This window comes from Bubalus bubalis, chromosome 20 (genome assembly GCF_019923935.1).
Source record: "Bubalus bubalis isolate 160015118507 breed Murrah chromosome 20, NDDB_SH_1, whole genome shotgun sequence".
Classification (NCBI taxonomy): Eukaryota; Metazoa; Chordata; class Mammalia; order Artiodactyla; family Bovidae; genus Bubalus; species Bubalus bubalis.
This window is the reverse complement of record NC_059176.1, coordinates 7,940,788-7,955,048: the sequence shown is the minus strand read 5'-3', so window position 1 is coordinate 7,955,048 and position 14,261 is coordinate 7,940,788. Positions and strand designations below refer to the sequence as shown.

Here is a 14,261-nt window from a genome sequence, read left to right as displayed (position 1 = left end):
TGAGGCCAGATTCAGCATCAACATGGCCAGCTAGCTAGCTAGCTAGATGTATAACTAAGTCACTTTGCTGTACTCCTGAAACTAATGCAACATAATAAATTAACTATACTGCAGTTTGAAAAAAAAATTAGGTTTTCTAAAAACAGTCTACTATGTATGATAATGTATTACAGCTTTATAGCGTTCATTGATTAGAAAGCATTCTGGAAGTATACTTTGAAATATCTTGATGAATTAAAATGTTTTTAAAATGAATCTATTGCTTGGTATATGTCTAAAAATTATTTCAGGCAAAGGTTACCATTTTTTGTCATCATTCTAATTTGCAGACATCTTAAAAAATCTTGCAACAGAGGAGATGCTGTGAGACAGACACTCATATGCTCTTTGCAGGAGGGTAAATTGGTCTAATTTTTATGAAAGGCAATTTGCCAATATGCGTCTGGAACATTAAATATGTTGGTACTCTTTGACCTAGTAATTCTATTTCCAGGAATCCATTCTAAGAAAGTAATCCAACATAGATAGCTATTTTCCTTGAATTGGTTTATTTAAACATTACTGCAATTATGAAGAAAAAAAGGGAAAACTACAAAATGCCCCCAAAAGCTGAATGATTGGGGAAAGTATTATATATAAATATTAGGCTATGTAAGTGAGGAAATTTTAACAATATAAATAGATATTTATTGATGAGAGTAAGAGCAAAATGCAGTGAACTCAAATCTGTTAAAAGTATATGCATAGAAGACAATGCAAATAAATCATGCCAAAGTATTATTTGTTATTGTTTTGGGCCATTTCCCCCTCTTTCTTTATCCTTTTTGTATTATAAGCATGTAAAATAATTAAAAACATTCTAAGCAGTAATCATAATTTGGCCAAAATTGTGCATGTGTACGTGTGTTTCTATGAAGATTTTTTTTTTTAAGAAAAAATATGTCTAGCAAGAAAGATGAAACAAAGAAATAGTTGGGCTAAGTTCACATTTTGCAAACCAACTTGTGCTTCTAAAATAAAATTCTGCATCTCTACACACTGGGTTCCTGGAAGCTGACCAAAATCTGCTCAGTAATATTAACTCCACTTATAAAAAGGGAAGAGAACATATTGAACGGCATTCACTTATGGTCTGGGTGCTTGGAGGAAATCAGTTGGTGAGTACCAAAGTGATGACATGCATGTTTCTATTTGCATGTTGAAAATTGACAGATAATTGAAAGGAATCAGCGTATGCAATTTCTCAAAGGAAGCCAGCTGAAAAGTCAGAGGAACCTTGCCTACAAAGGCATCCTGGTGTCTAAAGTCTGCTTGCAGAATGTTCTAGAAACATATAACTTTTTAGTTACCATCACATGAACTCACTGTTTGCTGGGGACCATGAAGACCTTAGCTTGACTGTCCAGCTGATGCAATAATGCTCTTCTATATTCAGAACGTCTTACCCATTCCTTTCTCTGATTACAATTGCTGCAAAATTGTAGAGACCTCACACAAGAAATCATCAGAAATTATAATCCATCCTGGTGCCTTTTAGGATATCCATAGAGATACTCTAGAGAACTGCCTTATCTAATTATTAGTTTTAATTAATAAAAACTAATTAGTCTGACTTTAAACTGGCTAGGACTGGCTTTAATTAAACAAATATTCAATATACATGTTTTAAAAGAATCACAGCTAAGTGTATATTAAAGGCCACAGCTGTGCAAAAGTATACACACTAATAGATTAAAAAACAAAGCATATAGAAGAATAAAATAAATATTAAATGTATCCCTAAAGGAAGAATAACACAACTACCAAATAAAGATGTTTCGCAGCGGGAACAAGAGATGGTGAAATGAACAAAGCCAGAAAAATGGGGGAGGAGGCAGAGAGTTAAAAGAAACTTTACTAACAATAACATGCGCTTTTGATTATAGCTGTGTTAAGTTTAGACCTAAAATACCTATGGGAAACCATAAATCTGAATTTACCACCTCATTCTTCCCCCAGGGCAGGGGTAAGGGTGCTGAGAAGCAAGCAGAATTTATCCGAGAACATTGCTCACACGTCTCTTTCCTTTAGTGCTCCAGTCTCCCACAAAATGTATTTATTTAACAAATGTCACCCAAAACAGCTTGGTAGCAGATGAGGTTTATTTAATGGCAGTAAAACAGGTGAAACATTCCCTACATTTTGTGTCTCTGTTTATGTTTCTATCAAAAAAAAAAAAAAAATGGAGCTAGTTACAGCTCTTTACACACTCAAACAGAACCGCGGCATATATTTGGGAAGTCATGCAAATTTCATTTAGTAACTGGCTCGGAAAATACACATCTCTATATTTTCTCAAAGCAATTTATGATTTCTCAACCCAGAGGACAGGAGAATCCAATCCCAATTCAACTTTGTTTTATTTTTATTTTATTTTTTTCAAATGCGTTCCCCTTCAAAATCGGCTGTCTCGATTTGGCACCGGTTTTAAGTTCTTTTAAGTCTTCTGTTCTCTTCCTATTTTAGCTTTACTATGCTTTAGAGTGCCCTCTCAGTGAGGGAAAAAACCCCACCCGACCTCCCCCCCAGTCCTTTCAGCTGTAACCTTTCTACAAGTAAATGCTAATTGAAAAAGAAAGAACACCACTAATCTTGGAATTTAAATGCATTTAACAAAACCAATCTCACTCTAAATTGTTGTTTCGCCATTCCCTTTTCCCTAACAGATGTCGAGAAACTGCAATTCCTATTAAGAACACTTGACTGTTTACTCAGCACGAGAACTTCAGCCTCAGTCTGTATCAATCTAAATGCGTTTGGAGACGTCAGGCACCGGAAAAGTGCAGACGGTTAGTTGGTTATTTTTAAATGTAATCTTCACATAAAAGAATCACGGCGTTTTCCCTTTCACTTTGTCATCCCTTCTCTTTTTTAACGAGGGCATCGGCAGACAAGGGAATTTTTATGACCCGTTCCGTTTAAGTTGCTGTTGGCATGAACTAGCGGCTTTGTCATGCCGGGAATGAAATTATTAGTTAAGTTTGTGAAGTTGATTGGGGGAAAAAATGTGCCGTCCGAGATTCTCTCAGCCCAGACACTTAACAGCTGAAATGAAGTTGCGTTTTCCTGATGGTGTCTGCCTGTGGCTGCAGGACCGCTGGACACAGGTAGGCAGAGAGAGTGGGTGGGGGGCGCTAAGGGGATGCTAAGGAGGGGTCTCTGGCATGGTACTTGGCTGGCAGACAGGGGTGAGGTGAGCACATGTCCACATCGGAATCTAGAAGACTCTCATACTCACTTGGCCTTATCCTCCAAGAGTCTTATCGTATTTGTCATTTGTTTAAAAGCACTTGCTTAGCACTTGGCACGTAACATACATATATTGCACACGCGAGCTGCGTGATTTTGCAGCTCTGTGTTTGCACTGGGTTGTAGGGGCCCTTGTCATCTTGCCAGCACCAAGCTGCACAATTTGGAAAGTTATATTTTCAGAATTCTCGGCATTTTGACATGTTTTCCCTTTTCAGTTCACTGTCCCTTTGATTAAACTTATTAAGAATAGAAGGAGAAAAAAAAAATACAGAAAAGGGAATAGCATCAAGTCAGAACTGGAAAAAAAAAATTCCCTGTTTGGAATGTAACTGGGACATGTATAGTTTGTGGTTCCCTGAGGATAAATCAACTCAAGTAGTCAAGTGCACTGAGGCATCACCTTGACTTTGTACAGTAGCTGATCCTATGACTATTACTGGTCCATTTTATAGGTGAGAACACTGATGATTTGAAAGGGTGATTTGACCTCAAAGATGGTCTGTAAAAAGAGGCTAGACTAGTATAAAGCTTATCTATACTCTTCTATTCTCTTATCCAGGTTTGCCTGGTGGCTCAGATGGTAAAGAATCTTCCTACAATCCAGAACACCTGGGTTCCATCCCTGGGTCAGGAAGATCCTGGAGAAGGGAAAGACTGCTGCTGCTGCTGCTAAGTCGCTTCAGACTCTGTGTGACCCCATAGACGGCAGCCCACCAGGCTCTGCCGTCCCTGGGATTCTCCAGGCAAGAACACTGGAGTGGGTTGCCATTTCCTTCTCCAATGCATAAAGTGAAAGTGAAGTTGTTTGGTCGTGTCTGACTCTTAGCGACCCTATGGACTGCAGCCTACCAGGCTCCTCTGTCCATGGGATTTTCCAGGCAAGAGTACTGGAGTGGGGTGCCATTGCCTTCTCCAAAGGGAAAGGCTAGCCACTCCAATATTCTTGCCTGGAAATTCCCATGGACAGAGGAGCTTGATGGGCTACAGTCCATGGGGTCGCAATGAGTCAGACATGACTGAGCAACTAACACACACATACTCTTATCCAGACCCTGAAGGTTGCTGGCATTTTTCCTTTTTAAATTTCCTTTTAAAACTCATCTTTAAGAGATGTTTAAACATATATGTAAAGTTTCTCATTGCATGGTTAAGCTCCTGGAAGGCAGAGTTTGTCCTGATTTAATATGGTATATTCCCCAGAGTTTGTACCTTTCTGCTGGTCATAAATTAGTGGTTGAACAATGAATTAAGGAATCAACAAATACATGAATTGCGAGAGTTATGGTCACATCTGCATCTTAGGTCTAATTTTCCAACAGAGGTTGACTTTTCTAGCCTGAAATTATTAAAAAAAAAAAAAATTCTGGGGCATTGGGGCCTGGCCCCCAGGCCATTTGGCATGTGTGGTTCAGGCTGCAAACTGTTTTCCCTGACTTGTTCTAATTGATTTCCATGCTTTGGAGTTCAGTGTGTGTCTGAGATTCTTTGGGTGAGAACAAGGTTGAACTTGGAGGCAGCCCAACCTGATGGACAGTCCTGGACTCTGGGATCAGGTGGGCCAGACACTGGGCTCACCTGTCAAGCAGCTTCAGGAAAATGATCTTAGCTAAGACCCAGCATCCTTCTGATGATGGCGACAAGTAACAGTCCTGCCCGAGCTTCCCTGCTGGCTCAGCGGTGAAGGATCCACCTGCCAAGCAGGAGAGGTGAGTTCGAGCCCTGGGTGGGGAAGATGTCCTGGAGGAGGGAATGGCAACCCACTCCAGTATTCCTGCCCGAGAATCCCATGGACAAAGGAGCCTGGTGGGCTACAGTCCTGGGGTCGCAGAGAATAGGACACAACTTAATGACTAAACAACCCACAGGGAGACTCCATGGACTGAGTAGGGAAAAGTGCAGGGGTGTGGTGACTTGTCAGCTCCAGTTGTTGTTAGTAGAATTTACAGATTTGAGGATCCAAACAGCAAAGTCCAGGGGTTCTATTATTTAATCTTTAGCAAGTCCTGTCTCCTCTTATTTTCTGTCTCTTTGTCTCTCTGTTGCCTTCCTGCCGCCATCCCTTTCTGCCTTCCTTCTCTTTCCCTGGCCCCCGCTCACTCTCCAGCTTTTGTCTTGTCTCTTTCCTCACTTCCCACTTTTCCTGGGTCTCATTTTCCCCCTCCCTTTAACTGCAAATCCTGCTCTCAGGCTCTGTTTGTGCCTTGACAAGCGGTCGCGGAAGGCAGGGCACCCACAGGTGGGCAGTGGACAGCATGCATCGAGGCTTCCACTGCGGGAGCTTCCCTGGGGCCAGTCTGGGTTGGAGATGCTCTCCAGAGCAGGATGTTAACTGGACTTTCCAGACTCCAGGCACTTTCAGAATCCCTCAGTGCCAGCTGAGAGGGGTGGCCCTTCATCTGTCTGGAGAATCCAGGGGAGAAGCCCAGCATGGTGTTCCCTCTGGTGTGTCTTCCGCTTGAGTTCTGTGGGGTTCTTAGATGGTGGATGATAACAGGAGGAAGTGAATGAGGAGAGGGGGAAGAGTGGAGATGCTAAGATTTAAGACTTTTAAAATAGCCCCATTTCTTTTATGGAGGAAGAAATGGAATCTCGGAGAGTTCAAGAGAACTTTCCACACTCACACAGAAGGAAACAAGGAGAGAAACCCATGTCTCTCGAGTCTCAAATTTCTCTCTACTCTTTTCTGTTGTTTTCTAGAAAGTGGACAAGGTGAGGATGGTGAGAGGAGGCCAGGAAGAGCAGGGCACAGCTGAGGGTCTGGGGAGGGGATTGGACTGGCCTCCTGTCCACAGCTGAGTCACACACACACACACACACACACACCCACGATTTGAAATCACGTGACTCATGAAATGTTCTGTGACCTTGAAGAAGACTTTGACTTCTTGATTCTGTTTCCTTTATCAACCCAGCATTACTTCCCTCCCTTTTGCTGGTAGAAGATCCAGATTTAAATCTCACTGACATATGTGGACACCTGCACTGCGTAAGGCATGGGTGAGTCGATTCTTCCAACCAGCAAATTACCTTTTACTGCCCCATTTTATAGATGGGAAACTGAGCCAGTAGCTTCCTTTCACTCTCTTCGTTCAGGAAATCATACTGAGTATAATAGTAGAAATGAAAACTTTCAGATCAGATCCACTTGTATCTGAATCTCTTTCTTTCTTCCTTCTTTCCTTCCCTCCTTCCTTCCCTTCTTCTTTCTTCCTCCCTTCCTTCTTTCCTTCTCTTTCTTTCTTTCCTTTATTCTGCCACTTTCTATACTTTTTACAGGATGTCATAGCTGTGAAATTCAGCCCTCTCTTCTGTCCATAGAGATAAAGGGTGATTGGGAACTCCTATAGAAAGGCATCTAGCCCCTGCTAGAGGATCTGATCACCCCCCAACTAGGGGACCAAAGCAAAAGAAGACACAACAGCACCTGTTACCCTTCAGTCTGGAGCTCGGCCCTGAAGGTGTGTGAACAGAGCAAATAAAGAAAAATTCAGGAATCTTCCCACATATGGAATTTCATTCTTTTCATTTGGGAAAAACCAACAGATCCCCCACAAGGATTGAGTCATGCTTCTCGGTTTTGAAACTGTCAGAATGCTTCAGAAAACAACCCCAAAACGATGACTGGTGGGAGCAGAAAAAAGGAAGCTCTTAATGAGGCAAAAACAATGGCTGGAGAACAAGTTCTAGACCCATGGGGTGCTGACATTTCCCACGCATCCCCGGCTCTTCCCATGTGGCCAGCCCACTGGGCCCCACGTGGAAGAGCCAAAGGGAAACCCGTAGGCGGGGCCGTGCATGGTGAGATGCACACTCTCTCCAGTCCATCTCTTCTTCCAGGGAGCTGTGGAAGAAAAGACGAGAAGAGAGGATGTGAGGTGAGTTCATTGTAATAATTTAGATGCTACCTTCTTAGATAACCATCCATGTTGCCAACACCCAGAAGGTGGCTGTGTGCCACGTAGAGGGCTTTCATCAAATCTGTGTGATCGTGACAGGTTCTTCCTGAAACCTTGCCCATCACCTGTGTGGTTGAGAATCCTCATGCAGAAATTCAGACCTTCCAAAGCCACTGGCATTCAGCATGATTCAAAACAAAACAAAAAAGAAACATGAGCTCCGGTCGGCAGTCACAGCCTCCTCGGTTCCCGTTCCTCGCAGGAAGGGTCCCTGGGCTCAGCCCCAGGGCTGACACAGCCTGAACCCCTGGCTCTCACTTTCCTGCCCTGTGGTTTTCCCACACCGGTCAACCACCTGGCCTGTCTCTTCTTGGTTCCACCCTGGCCCGCCCTTCATGGTTTGTTCCAAACGTGTCCTTCGTTAGGAACCTCAGGACCCCTTCAGCCCCAGCCACCGCCCCTCTCCTGGGCATCAACACAGTCTCCTTTCTTGTCTGATTTCTTCCCCAAAATCACAGCTCTGTCTCCACAGGTCCACTCTTTTTTTTTAATTTAATTGGAGGATAATTCAATTTTAGTTTAATGTTGTGTTGGTAGGTATACATATATCTTCTCCTGCTAAGCCTCCCTCCCACCTCCCCACCATCCTACCCCTCTAGGTTGTCACATATTACTGAGCTGAACTCTCTGTGCTACAGAGCAGCTTCCCACTAGCTATATACATGGGAGTGTATATATGCCAGTTCCTCCAACCCTCTCTTTCTCCTGCTAGGTTCACAAGTCTGTTCTTTCTGTCTGCATCTCTGTTCCTACCCTGCAAACTGGTTCATCAGTACCATTTTTCTAGATTCTCAAGTCCACTCTTTCCAACCCTCTTAGGACACTTGTGAGATTCTCCATTCTGTTTGGTGGCAAGGAGAGTGCTGTGTATGTGACTTCACGCATGTGCTAGTGAATATACATGAGTCACAGACTTGAAGGGTCAAACTGAGGATTCTTCACTGCAGATCTGGGCCTCATAGAGGTCCTTCAGTGCTCTCTGCTCCGAGTTTTGGCACCACGGGGCTTAAGTTGTTATTCTGACTGAGCCAATTCCTTGATGTGCCCTTGGGCTAACTCATTAAACTCTCCATGCCTTAGTTTCCTCATCCTTGCCATGGAGCAGTTAATACTGGCTCTCTCCTGGGGTGCTGTGAGGGCTGAATGCATTAATGCCTGCAAAGCATATGACCAGGATTGGGCATCCGTAGGTCAGCTCTGAAATGTACAGGTAACGTGAGCTAGAAGACCCAGAGAGAGACTCCCGTCCAGGCCCTGCCAATGCAGATTGAAAAACGCAGAGAGAGCCCCAACCAAGGTCACATCCATGTGGTCAGCTTGTGATGGGGCCCAGGCAAGACCTCTGACTCTTTGTGACATTGAACATAACTATGTATGTGTGCGTGCGTGCATGTGTGTATGTGAGAGAGAGAGAGAAAGAGAGAGAGAGAGAGAGAGAGAGAGAGGCGTAGGATAAAAAGATGAGACGAGCAGGCAATACCAGACTGTTTCAGAATCTGAGCAGATTTCTAATTAGGATAACATTCAGCTATTCTTATGAGAAAATATAAGGACGGAACAACTCATCACTGGGCCTGCTTAGAAGTACATGGTGGCAGAAGGTAATCAAGCTCCCCTGAACCTCTGTAACGGGTTGGCTCAGAGTCTGGCACGGGCTATCTTTGTTTCCCTATCTTTTCCCAAAGCCTTTAGCAATCACTAACAATCCTATTTACTCTGTGTACCAGACAAACACAGTTACCATCGCCATCTCACTAGTTTTATCTAATATTGAAATTTCTCTCCCTAAGAACAGCTCTGAATATATTATGATATCTGCTGAATAAATGATGTGCATAATATACTGTGCAGAGATGGCATTTATGAAGCCAGACTCTAACAGAAATGAAGGAATCCAATGAAGAATTCAGTTGTCGTTTGAAAGGAAATTCAATTGGATACATTTTCAAGAAAGCAAAGTCATGTTTTTTTTTTTTTTTAATCCTTGCTAACTTTTGGATTCAAGGCCAATTTCTTCATATTCCCTGGTGGGATAGACGGTCCTGCTATTTCTAACATACTTTTCGTGCTGAAATCGAGGCTGTCTCCGTGTTCCTACATGAGGCATGTCCCATTAATAACGTCATTGTGTGTGCATGCTCAGTTGTGTCTGACTCTTTGTGACCTCATGGACTGTAGCCCACTGGGCTCCTCTGACCATGGGATTTCCCAGGCAAGAATACTGGAGTGGGTTGCCATTTCCTGCTCCAAGGGATCTTTCCGACCCAGAGATCAAACCCATGTCTCTTGTGCCTCCTGCGTTGGCAGGCAGATTCTTTATGTCTGCCCCACCAGGGAAGACCCAATAACACCATTATCATTGCTTTTATGTATAATAATATGTCAAATGCATCCGGTAGTGTTTGAGATGTTACAAGCCATTCTCTCAACACGTTTCTGAATGAAAAGGGAGTTAAAAGATTCCCATTTTGCAGAGAAGACTAGTCTATATTGTGACAGAGCTATAGAACAATTTCTATTTTGCCAGCTGTACAAAGTGTTTGCTACTCACCGTGTCATTTTGTTTGGTATTTTATGTTTTGTTCCGAGGGACTCCAGTGATGGTAGCATGGTGTTATTAATCGTAACACTCTGCTTATTCCAACAGGTTAAAAAGTTCTTTTGAGCTCCACCATCTCCAGTGACATAGGAGAACGGAGGCCAGGAGAAGAATGGGTAATTAGGCATGGTTCCACAGATAACAGGGCTTCCCCAATGGCTCTGTGGTAAAGAATCTGCTTGCAGTGCAGGAGCCGTTGGAAACATGGGTTGGGAATATTCCCTGCAGGAGGAAATGGCAGCCCACTCTAGTATTTTTGCCTGGAAAATCCCATGGGCAGAGGAGCCTGGCAGGCTATGGTCCATGGGGTTGCAAAGTGTTGGACACGACTGAGTGACTGAACATGAGTGCCATGGATAAAGATACTGAACTTGGGTTCGGATCAGGACATCTGTGTCTGAATGCAAGGCCATCAAGAGGTCTCCACTGGAATGTGCTGCCTTCCTCCTGGGGCCTGGATCCTTGTGATTCTGAATCCAGAAACAAAATTCAGCTAACTTTGTTTTCACAGAATTGGAAGTCAAGAAGTCAGATTCAAGAAGTGCTGGTCCATCTGTCTGCATGTTCCTCACCCTGTGAATTTTTATATTGGAATATAATTTCACTGGAATATAATTGCAAATGTAACTTTACAATGCGATGTTAGTTTCTGTTGTACAATGAAGCTTGTCAGCTATATGCATACATATGCTGCTGCTGCTAAGTCGCTTCAGTCATGTCCAACTCTGTGTGACCCCATAGACAGCAGAACACTAGGCTCCTCTGTCCCTGGATTCTCCAGGCAAGAATACAGGAGTGGGATGCCATTTCCTTCTCCAGTGTATGCATATATCCCCTCCTCATTAGGCTCCCCTCCCTCCAGCCCCATCCCACCCCTCTGGGTCATTACAGACCACTGAGCTGAGCTCCCTGTGCTGTATAGCAGGTTGGCAATCACTGCCTGCTTTACAAACGGTACATGGCAGTGTATCTACACTGATCCCCATCTGCCGATGTGTCCCACTGTCCCCTTCCCTGTCTGTGCCCACATGTCCATTCTCTATGTCAGCATCACTATCCCTGCCCTGCAAATAGGTTCACCTGTACTGTTTATCCAGATCCCCTGCTGCTGCTGCTAAGTTGCTTCAGTCATGTCTGACTCTGTGCGACCCCCAGAGACGGCAGCCCACTAGGCTCCTCTGTTCTTGGGATTCTCCAGGCAAGAATACTGGAGTAGGTTGCCATTTCCTTCTCCAATGAGAAAACCATAATTCAAAATGACACATTTACTCTGATGTTCACTGCAGTACTATCTACGATAGCCAGGACATAGAGACAACCTAAACGCTCGACAACAGATGAGTGGACAAAGAAGAAATGGCACATGTATACAAGGGAATATTAGTCAGCCGTAAAGAGGAACAGAATTAGGTCATCGGCAGAGATGCAACAGACCTCGAGTGTGTCATACAGTCGTCAGTCACCCTCTGAATTTGCCTCCACATTCTAGCTCTTCCAAAAGACCACAAAAATCATCCTGCAGCTGGAACAAAAGCAACAAAGTAACAAAACCCTCGGGAATTTCCTCAGCCAGTGTCTTCCTTTTTCACCTGAGGGAAACCATTTTACTGAGGTAGCTCAGAAGGGTGAAGGGACTTCCCAGAACCACAAAGCTAATAAATGGTAAACTGAAGACCAAGGCTTAGGTCTCTCAAATGGATCCTTCCATGAGGTCACGAGGTGGCTTCTCGGCTGGTCCTCAGTCCGTAAGTTGATGTTTCCCAACCTTGCCTTTTGGGTCTATTAGGTCCCCTCAAATCCCAATCCTGTCCACCCCGATCATGGATCATCCAGATGAAGGTGAGCAAAAACCTCTCCCTTTGTCTGCACCCCAGAACCTGCTGACACACACGCTTCAGGGAACCATCCTTCAAGACAAGAGTCCTTTGAGTAGGCACAGGAAGGTCAGAGAAGTTTGGGACAATTCTGGTTACAGTTTCTTTGCGGTAGGACTTTTCTGTCCATGCAAGGAGCTACTGTGCGTGATAAATGTCCAAGACAGTCAAGATGCGAAGTGCTTCTCACTTGTCTAGAGAATCATCTTTTTTTCCAAGGATATTTTGTTTGGTTCAGGGTTCTTGTATCATACTTTGGGAAATGATTGCTTTAGACCAGTGATCAACAAACTATGGTCCACAGAGCAAATCTGGCCAGGTGCCTGTTTTGTAAATAAAGTTTTATTGAAACACAGACCCGTTTGTCTGTTGAAATAACCTTTGTGGGTGATTATGCACTATAAGAGCAGAATTAAGTAGTTGCAATTGATAGAGTATGGTCAGCAAAAGTGAAAGTTGCTTAGTCGTGTCCAACTCTTTGTGACCCCATGGACTATAACAGTCCATGGAATTCTCCAGACCAGAATACTGGAGTGGGTAGCCATTTCATTCTCCAGGGGATCTTCCTGACCCAGGAATCAAACCAGGGTCTCCTGCATTGCAGAAGGATTCTTTACCAGCTGAGCTACCAAGGAAGCCCATGGCCACACCTGTATGTCACTGGTCCTTTACATAAAATAACATGTATATCCCTTTAGAGAAGACTACAATGGGATCCTCTTTCCTTTTTATTATAAGCTTAGATTAGAGCCAAGTATTAATCATTATGAGAGTTAGAGCCAGAACAATTTTCTCCCTTCTTAATGGTATAATGAGACTTAGCCATTGAGAAGGTCATTATGGACACACTTTTAGAGTTACGACTTAGAATCCATTTAATTTTCCATTCACAGGTAAGTTACTTAAGACTTAGCAAGTAATTGTGACATCCCTGAGATCATGAAGATGGACAGTTACAGGGCTGGGCAGTGACACCTGCTGTATGGCAATCTCTGTCACTTGGGGCTGAGTGGAAGCAGTTGGGATGGAGTGGCCGCATCTCTATGGCAAAGGCCATCCTGACTGGACATTCACTCTAAGTTTCCCAGCAAAGAGGAGCCAAAGCTCAGCTGCTGCCTGTTGTGTGCCAGTGGTTTACAGGCAGGCCAACTTGATGTTTTGCTATAGGCTTAAATTTATCTTCAAATTCTTTATATTTTTTTCTTTTGTTGCAGATTGGCTTTCAGTGAACTGAATATTAAAAAGATATTACAGGGAGAAACAACCGCGCGGCTGATTGTTTCTTCCCAAAATGGATGAGATGATGAACGAACACTTTCATTTACATAAACAATCAGCTGAAAGGGCCTCGCCGAATGTGAGCATTCATATTTGATGACACCCTGATTGTAACCATAAATAACAATATTTTCATTGTTGGGTAATAAACATCATTACCCAGTGTGTTTTAGGTGAGTGGGCACTTAACAGGGTAAAGAGAAGATGATAAGGAAGATTAAGGTGAGTACTCAGCAATATGGAAAAGATAACCTTGCAAATTTCAGGTGTGTAACAAATGTCTCTGCCAAGGGCCCCGTTGGTAAATAAGATGAAGTTTTTGACTCATACCAGGTTAACTTCTGCAAATAAAATGTATCAAGGCAGAAAAGCTATTTCATTCACCCTGCAAGCCTGTGTCGAGGGACCAAATGTGCCAGGCTCTGTCCTTGAGCTCTGGTCTGGCTGGATGACAAGAACACACCCAGACAAGAGGTGACGGTGTCACATGATAAAAGCATCAAAGCAAAGAACCCACATTTCAGTGAGTGTCTTTCCGTGTGGATACTAAGTTTCTGTGATTCTGATTCTATTGTCCGATTCTTTTGATTTGTTTTGATCTTCTGGTTATTTTTAAATTTTTGTTTCTTGGTTTTGAATTCTTTTATTGAGGCCTGACCTACTTCCATAAGGCTCATCTGTCCACAGAAAAAGAAAAATAATTCAGTTCAAGACACAGACTATTCCAGCAATATTCCTACAGGTGGAGTCTTTATTTTTAAATGGGAACTGTTGAATTAAGCAGATATTTTAAACCCAAGAACAAGGTACATTCTGAATAAACACAGGGAAAAAATGTAATAGAGACAAAAAAAAAGGAATACATTGAAAAAAATGACAAAGAAGGCATGTCCCCCAGTGATCATAAACACAGGTTTCAGAACAGACGGACCTGTGTGGAGGCTCAGTGCTGCTGTGTATGAGCTGTGTGTTTCTAGAAATCTGTCTTATCTCTTTGTGACTCAGGTTCCTCATTGGCAAAATGCAGATGACAACACCCAAACGTGGGATTGATGGTGACTTTGGTGCCATAACCATGGCAGCTCCTGTGGAACAGGCCACCTGGTACCTCACCCACATGAGAGTTAGTATACAATGGCACTGTGATGTCAGCAGTGAAGACCACACTTTCAGCAAGTCAACAATTTGTGTAACCCTGAAGGAATGGATTTATTTGTCAAATGACATAAAAGTCATAAACAAAGAGGGACCGGCTAATGATGA

At 43.3% G+C, this 14,261-nt stretch overlaps 1 long non-coding RNA gene across 1 annotated transcript; it reads left to right on the top strand.

Moving 5' to 3' along the window:
* The first annotated feature begins 4,316 nt into the window (after positions 1 to 4,316).
* Positions 4,317 to 10,559, top strand: LOC123330793. Its single transcript, XR_006546963.2, has 3 exons — positions 4,317 to 4,997; positions 6,204 to 6,288; positions 9,895 to 10,559. It is a non-coding gene; the product is annotated as an uncharacterized LOC123330793 (long non-coding RNA).
* The last annotated feature ends 3,702 nt before the right edge of the window (positions 10,560 to 14,261 follow it).